This window comes from Pteronotus mesoamericanus, unplaced genomic scaffold, assembly GCF_021234165.1.
Source record: "Pteronotus mesoamericanus isolate MK-2021 breed Mesoamerican mustached bat unplaced genomic scaffold, CSHL_Meso_final contig_50, whole genome shotgun sequence".
Taxonomy (NCBI): Eukaryota; Metazoa; Chordata; class Mammalia; order Chiroptera; family Mormoopidae; genus Pteronotus; species Pteronotus mesoamericanus.
Genome location: NW_026555186.1, coordinates 23998724 through 24007539, shown reverse-complemented (window position 1 = coordinate 24007539; position 8816 = coordinate 23998724). Strand labels below are relative to the sequence as shown.

The 8816-nt window shown below is 35.1% G+C and overlaps 1 non-coding gene across 1 annotated transcript; it reads right to left on the bottom strand.

Annotated features, from left to right (window-relative positions):
• Positions 1-3539: 3539 nt before the first annotated feature.
• Positions 3540-3704, bottom strand: LOC129074745 (U1 spliceosomal RNA). Its single transcript, XR_008529563.1, has one exon. It is a non-coding gene; the product is annotated as a U1 spliceosomal RNA (small nuclear RNA).
• Between the last annotated feature and the right edge of the window lie 5112 nt (positions 3705-8816).

Sequence of the window (8816 nt, the reverse complement as noted above, 5' to 3'; positions counted from 1 at the left end):
TGGGACAATGTCAGCCTGAGACACTTATGTGTGTGTAAATGATGCTGTCTTTGTGTCATCATAAATTCCTAACAAGAAATGGAAGTTTCAGAAGACCCTGGATGTGCCTGCTATGCTAATAGCCCTTAAATATTTGTTTTTTAAAATTTTGTTTTTGGCTTAAGACAACAGAAATTTATTCTCTCATAGTCTTGTAGGCCAGAAGTCTGAACTCAGTCTCCCTGGGCAGGGCCACACTCCCTCAGGAGACTCTGGGGCAGAATCTATGTCTTGCTCCAGCTTCTGGTAGCTGCTAGCACTCCACAGCCACATCACTCCAATCCCTACTCCTGCCTCTACCAGCCTCCTCCTTTGTGTGTCTAATTTCCCCCTGATTATCTCTTATAAACATTTGTGAGGGCTTTTAGGATCCACGCAGGTAGTGCAGAATAATATTCTCATCTCCAGACCCTTAACTTAATCACACATGCAGGAACTTTGTTACCCAAGGTAACATTCACAGGTTCCAGGGATTAGGACCAGGGATTATGTTATTTTACCCAGGTATTATCAGAGAAATTTATTTTTCTCATAACAGAGGTCTGGAGATAGGCAGATGAGGCCTGGTAATGCAGTTGTGTAATGTCAGCAGTATGATTGTTCTTACGTAATTGGCCAAATACATTATAAGTAAATATTAAATCAGAGTTGTACTAAATGCCTAATAAACTGCTGAGCAAGCAATCTGTGGTTGATTCTATTAAGACCAGTAAGAAAACCACACAGGGAAACCTAAGAGAATATTCTAAAGCAGATGTCTAACTTTCTGTCCCTTCAACACCCATCTAAAGAAATTCTTTAAGAAGAGTGGATACAGCTTACTATCAAATCACTTCAATACTGCCTTTCAGATAAACTGGAGAGAACAACTTAGAATTTCTTCTAAAAAGTGTTGACTTTAGGCCTCATTATTTTGCTTTTCAGAAATGTTCCCGACATTGCAAATAACTTATGCAGAGTGAAGGATGACAGGTCAATTAGCTGCCAAATCAAGAATGAGAATTCTGGGGGACGTTAGTACTGGAAAATTCCACTTACCTGAGCAGCCAGAGCCCAGGGGAAGCTGACATTTGGGAGAGAATAAATACAAACAGTGTTTTCCTGATGCCTTCAATAATGTGGCCACAGAAAGAACAAACTAAAGAAATTCAACCAAAACCAGATAATAACAACTTCCTGTTGCTTTAAAAAAAAATAACTACAACTAATTATGGGATGCTCCAGCAATAACAATAAACAAAAGGGAAGAAATACGCCTTTGACTCTTGGGGTGCCAAACGGCAATAATCAGTTGCCACGGATAATTGTATGACCACTGACCACAAACCATTTCCTTGGCCATCCAACAATGAGAACTGGAGAACATAAGGGGACCAGGGATTCTTCTTGTGTTAAAGGTGGGATTGCGACACAGAGATGCTAATTAGGTCTGAGCTCCATCGCTAAACTGAGAAGCATGATCCTCTTTTCTTAGGAACTGAATTGTCAAATGGCTGGAGGGGCACAGGGCATGTTTTCTTTTTTAAGAGGAAACACTCATTATCCTGGATTTAGTTAAGTAGAGAACAATTCTTAATATTTTCTGAAATTAGAAAAACAAAATGCTAATTCTTTAAGGAAATCAACTCCAAACCAGGAATGGCAAATATTATTAGAATATCCAATTTATTGGTCACAAACGCTAATATGATTGAATGGATGCAGATAGACTGCAAAATTATACATTTCCTCTAAGTTTTCATGGCCTGGTTCATTGTTTTATTTGAGTGAGTCAGGGTGCTGTATGACTTTCTTCATCCTAAGCCCTCCTCAAGCCGGGGTGTGACCCCCTAGCAGGCAAGGCCTGTTGCAGTGTTAAAATGAGTTACTAGCTCTTCTTGCTGCCAAACATGAGATGATTTTTTCCACAGATGTGGGATAAGCAATGATAAAACTGCCCAGTCTGAGCCTTTTATTGTAAATAAAAAGTGAAAACTACTTCATCATGAGGTAACACAGCATCTTAATAGTGGATCCAGATAATTTTTTTTTTTTTATAAAAAAGACCATATAACATAATGGAAAAGAGAAAATTTGATGCCATTGCTGGTTATTACGGTCCAGAAGGAGAAGTAGTAAAGAGGCTGAAAGATGCTAAATGTAAAAGTTAGGGATGATACTTATTCTTTTGGATTATGTTTACTTTTAAGGCTTTTATCCTTTGAGTTTTTTAAACTCATAATATCCTTTAAACTCTAGATATTGAAGCAAAATTTTATGAAGTCCAGTTTTGATAAAACTCCCCATTTATTCTTATATGTGCTAGGAAGGGACGGAATAAGGGATGGAGATTGCTCATGGTTAGGTCCCAAGTTCAACGAGATATTTACTTGAAGTCAATGGAAGTTGTACAACTGCACATGAATTTCCTTGATTCATTTTTGTTTTGCAAAGCTTTGTTGAGGTTGCCATGCAATAACTGCGCAATTACAATTGTGATGCATTTTGACATTCCCATGCACCCGTGAAACTATCACCATAGTCAAGAGAGTGAATAGAGCCATCGCCCTTTAAAGTTTGGGTCCCTCAAAACCCTTCTCCTCTCTGCTCCCCACTCTGCCCTCCATCCCATGGCATCCACTGATCTGTCATTATAGATTAGTTTGCCTTTTCTAGAGTTTTATATAAATGCAGCCATGCAGTATATATTCCATTTTGTCTGCCTTATTTCCCTCAGCATAATAGTTTTGAAATTCACCCATATTTTTATGTCTATTAATAGTTCATTTCTTTCTATTCCAGGTAGTATTACATTATATGACTATACCAAAATTTGTTTATTCAGTTTTTGATAGACATTTGTGTTATTTTCAGTCTGGGGAAATTATAATAAATAATTTAAGGATGTTCATGTAAAAGTCATTGTATAGACATAATTTTTTTACAGTCACAGGCACATGCCTGAATAGAATGGCTGGATGTATAGTAAGTGTATGGTTAATTTTCAGATTTTGATGTTTTTCATTCACTGAGTTCAGAATATTTTAAAATTTCCCATGAGACTTCTTGGACTTATTGGTTATTTAGAAGTATGTTATTTAATTTCCAAATATTTGCTAATTTTTCAGATATTCTTTGATTTTTAGTTTAATGTCAGTGTTAAAGAATATATGTTGTATAATTTCTATCCCAAATTTGTTAAAGTTTATTTTATGTCATAGCATATGGTCTATCTTGATGAACAGTCCATGTGTACTTGAGAAGAATGCGTATTTTGCTATTTTCTGAAGGCGTGACCCTTAAATGTCAGTTAGGTCAAATTGTTTGGATGTGTTGCTAGGCTCTTCTACATCCTTACTTATTTTTTGTCCACTTCTATCAATGACTGAAAGGTGCTGAAACTTCAAAAAAAAAAAACAACCTGTAGATTTGTCTATTCTTTATTTATTTTAAAATCCTGTTGTTTGGTAGACACATGTTTGGAATGATTACTTTTTTCTTTTTCCTCTTTTACTTTTTCCCAGGGAAGAGCATGAATGCAGTCCCCCACTGCCAAGATTATGCAGTCAAGTTTCCCATGTTTGGGGAAATCCTAGGGGTCAGCACATCTGGAGTGCAGTGTGGATTAGCCTTGTTCTGGGAAAACCACAATCGTAATCATGGTGTCTCCCCTGCCAGGTGAGTATGGAATTGTTATGTTTTTGTGGAGAATTAGATCTTTCTCTATATTGTCCCACTTTATCCCCTGTAGTAGTTCTCATTCTTAAGTTTATTTTTCCTGATATCAATATAGCTTCTTTGGCTTTCTTTTTATTAGTATTTGCATGCCATATCTATTTCCATTTTTTTATTTTTAACATAGCTATTACTTTATATTTTATAGACAGCACAGAGTTGGATCTTATTTTGATTTCTATTTAACTGGATAATCTTTGTCTTTTCACTAATGTGTTTAGGTAATTTACATTTAATGTAATTATTGATATGGTTAGATTTAAATATACTATCTTGAGAAATGTTTCCTATTTGTATCATTTCTTCTTTTTTTCTTCTTTTTGAGTGACTGTTTTTCATGACTCCATTTCATCTCCACTTCTGAATCACTATTTCTTCCTCTTAAAAATACCTTTTCCACTTTTCCCCTAGGATTTATAGTATATATACTTAATTAATCAGAATTCAAATAATGTTCACTGTTTTACCTCTCATATGAGAACCTTGTAATAGTATATTCCAAGTCCTCCCCTCCCATTTGTTATGTCATTTTGGTCATATGTGTGCTTTAAACATACAATATCTTTCGTTTTTCTTTAGATAGTTACCTTTCAGAGCAATTAAAAATAAGAAAAAAAATAAATTTTATATTTGCTTTCATTTATTCCATTTCCTTTGCTCTTCTTTTTCTTATGTTGATCCAAATGTCTGTCTCGCAATTTACATCTTCAACCTGAAAAACTTCCTTTAACATTTCTTGTGTGAGCGAGCCTCTATTTCTTCCTTACTCTTTGAAAGCTCATTTCTTTGGGTTTAGAATTCTGAATTGAGAGGTTTTTTTAAGGTACTTTAAAGACATTACTGCATTGTCTTTTGACTTACATGGTGTCTGATGAAAATCTGCTTTGTTCTTATCTTTGTTTCTCTACACTTAATATGCCCCCGCCCCCCCCCCCCAGCTGCCTTCAAGATTTTCTCTTTGTCATTGTTTTTCAGTAGTTTAAATATCCTCTTTGTTTTCTGAACTTCTTGGATCTGTGGCTTGGACTATGCCATTGATTTTATTAGACTATTTGACATTATTATATAGCTCTTGGATGCTCTTTTTAAAAAAGTTATTTTTCTTTGTGTTTTTGTTTGAGTTGTTTCTATTAACTTGAAGGTCACTGACTTTTTTCAGCTGTGTTAACTCTACTGATGAGCATGTGGGAGGCATCCTTAATCTCTGTTTGTGTTTTATTTCTTGCTTTTCTACTTCTTTTACAGTTTTCATCTCTTCATTAAAATTACCCATCTGACCTTGTGTGTTGTTCCCTCTTTCATTATTGCCGTTGACATTTTAATCAGTGTGTTAATGTTTTATTGCTATTTGTTTTCTGTTTGACTCACTTGTTCTTTTTCCCATTTCTCCTTTTTACTGCTTTCTTTTGAAAGTATTTTTTTATGATTCTATTTTATTTTCTTTACTTTTATATTAACTACAACTCTTTGTCTTGTTGTGTTAGAGCTGCTTTAGGATTTATAGCACACTCAAGTGCTTAACTTAGCACAGTTAACTATAGTTAACTTAGCACAGTCTGTCTTCAAGTAACATTGTACTGCTTCACATTTAGTGTAAGAACTTTACAGTAGTATATTTCCAGCTCTCACTTCTTGGCCTTTATGCTGTGGTTATCATATCTTATACTTCTATATGTATTATAAATCCCATACTACAGTATTATTGTTTTTGCTTTAAATCTGGAATTGGTAAACTAGGCTCAATAGCCAAACAAGCTTCCCACCTGCTTGGGTAAATAAAGTGTCACTGTAACATAGCCATGCCAAACAATTCACATACTTCCCAACATCCGCTTTCACCACGCAAGAGCACAGCTGAGTAGCTCTCACAGAGACTGTCAGGCACACAACACCTAAAATAGATACTTTCTGACGCTTTCTAGAGAAAAAGTTTACCTATCTTTATCCTAGATAGATAATTATCTTTTAAAGATGTTCAAATAATAAGAAATAAATCACAAATATTTACCCACATAGTTACCATTTCTGCTGTTTTTCATTCTTTTGTGTAGATACATATTTCTATTTGTTATTTTCCTGTGTCTAAAAGATTTCCTTTAATATTTCTTGAAGTGCAGGTCTGATAGTGAGGGGTTCTTTAAGCTGCTATATTTCTGAAAAAGTCTTTTTTGTCTTCCTTTAAAAAATATTTTGCTGGTTGTAGAATTCTATGTTGACAAATATTTGTTCACTACTTTAAAAGATGTTACTCTACTGTCTCCTCATTTGTGTTGTTTTGATGAGAAATAGGCTTTCATCCTTATCTTTGTTTTTCTGTATACATCATGACCTTTTATGGACTGCTTTTAAGATTTTTTTTTATCACTGGTTTTGAGCAATTTGATCATGATGCATCTTGATGTAGTTTTCTTCATATTTCTTGTGTTTGGGTTTGGTTGAGCTTTTTGAGTCTGTGGGTTTATAGTTTTCAACAAATTTGCAAGGCTTTCAGCAATTATTTCTAATATTGTTTCTGTCTCTCCTTTTTTCCTCCATTTTTACTGAAAAGTAATTTACATATATCACTGTATAAGATTAATGTAAGCAGCACGATGGTTTGATTTACATATATTGTGAAGTGATTACCACAATAGGTTCAGCTAACATCTATTTTCTCATATACTGTATTTTGCCACATAAAACATGCACCCATGTTTTTGCATGTATTACACACAGGATTATTATACCTGTGGAATGTAGTCATCATAACCATGTATAACTTGCATCCTTATTTTTCCCTCAAAAATTTGGGCAAAAAGTACACATTATATATGACATAATACAGAAGATACAACAAAAAGAAAAGAAAAAATAAAGGAAAAAAATTTCTTGTGGTGAGAACTCTTAGGATTTACTCTCTTAACAACTACCCTAGATATCATATAGGAGTGTTAGCTTCTATCCCACTCTGAAGATTCCAATTATGCATATGTTAGGCTCTCGAAGTTGCCCACATCTCATGAATGTTCTGTTTACTTATTTATATTTACTTTTCTTTGTATATTTATTTGGGATAGTTTCTATTGCTATGTCTTCCAGTTTACTAATATTTTCTTCTGGAATGTTTAATCTGCCATCAATTCCACCTGTGTATTTTCACCTATAAGAGATCTTTGTATGTCCTTTTTGGTTACATTTACATATATTCTATATTTCTTCTTAACATGGTCAATCTTTTCTGTAGTTTTTTGAGCATATGGAATACAGATGTAATAATTATGTTAAGATCTTTGTTCTTACCATTGCTGTCAGTTCTGAGTTGGTTTTGACTGATTTATATTTTTATTCCTGCTGCTTTTCATGCTTGGTAATTTTCTTATTAGATGCCACACATTATGAGTTTTATCTCTTGGCAGCTAGGTTATTTTATGTTTCTATAAGTATTTTAGAGTTTAGTTCTGAAATGTGGTTAACTAACTTGAACATAGTTTGATCCTTTTGGGTCTTGTTTTTAAACTTAATTAATATGGATCAGGATAGCATTTATTATGGGGCTATTTTTTTATCCCAGTACTCAGACAAGATTTTCTGAATACTTTTGGTTGGCAGAATTCTAAGAAGGTCTTGGTGTTTCTGCTCCTTGGTGTTACCCCTATGATTATGTTACAGTACATGTAAAAAAGAGATTTAGCAGCTATAATTAATATTACTAATCAGTTTAACTTAAAATAGAGAGATTATCCAGGTGGATCTAGCCTGTATGAACTTTCAAAAGCAAATACTTTTCTCCATGTGGTTGCAGAAAAGTAGATAAAATATTCCAAGTACAAGAGGGTTTCAATGCATTATTCATGGCTTGAAAATGCAGGGTGTCATTTGGAAAGTATCTGAGAGTAGCTTCTAGGAGCTAAGAGCAATCCTTGGCCAACAGCCAACAGGAAGATGGGAACCTCAGTCTTACAACCACAGGAACCAAATTCTGCTAATAACCAGAATGAACTTGGAAACAGATTCTTCCCCAGAACCTCCAGGTAAGAGACCAGCCCAAGTGACACTTTGATTTTGGCTTTATGAGATCGTAGACAGAGAATCCAGTTAAGCCTGCCTTGATTTGTGACCTACATAGCTGTGAAGCAATAAATGGGTATTGTCTTTAAGTTTCTAAGTTGTGGTACATTATTACACAGTGATAGAAAACTAATATGGTAGTCTACATTACCATTCACAGGCACTATTCCCTGACCTGAAGTAGCTCTGATCCTTTTCTAACCCTTTTCTATGGTTCTTCCCCTGGCATTTGGCTGTTAGTTCACATTCCTGTGCTGGCTTGAACCCAGCTGAATACTCAAGGGGGTCCTTCTGAAGGTCTCCAGAATTCTCTCTGAACAGCTCTCTCTATTCTGGAACTTTGCTCTGCACACTTTAGCCTCTTTACATTTCCAGCTCTGTCACCTTGACTCTGCCTAGGCTCTTTTCTCCCTGTGCTGCAGCCTGGAAACTCTGTCCAGGAAGTACGCTGGCGATTAGGGCTCATTTAATTTGTTTAATGTTTCTCTGAGAGCACTGCCCTTTTTTGCCTCATATCCTATGTCTGGAAAGCCATTGTTTCATATATTTTGTCTAGTTTTTGGTTGTCTCAGGAAGGAGGGTAAATTCAATCTCTGTTATTCCATTTTGATCAGAAGCAAAATTCCTCAGATAAATGCACTTGAAATCATGCATTGTTTAAATCCAGTTTGGGTAAATCATTCAAAAATGCTTATCCTGGCAACGGTGGTGTTTCATCATCCTCTGAGCTTATAGAATGAGGGCACCATTTTAATTATAGCAATCTACCAATATTTTTATGTAGGTGGGGTTGAAATATTAAAACAAAAATTCTAGTGCTGTCACACCCTAATCCAGGCCTGTTAAGTTCTGAAGAGGTACGATAGATTGTCTGAAAGTTGTGATTTCCTTACAGTTCAGTTTTCCTATCCCACCTTGGTAGTCAGGCTGATTTCCTGTTTCAAGAGCGGGCATCTGCAGTGATCTGTCTCTCTTCATGCTGAGTGAGTACTTTCTTTTTTTATTATCCTTATGAT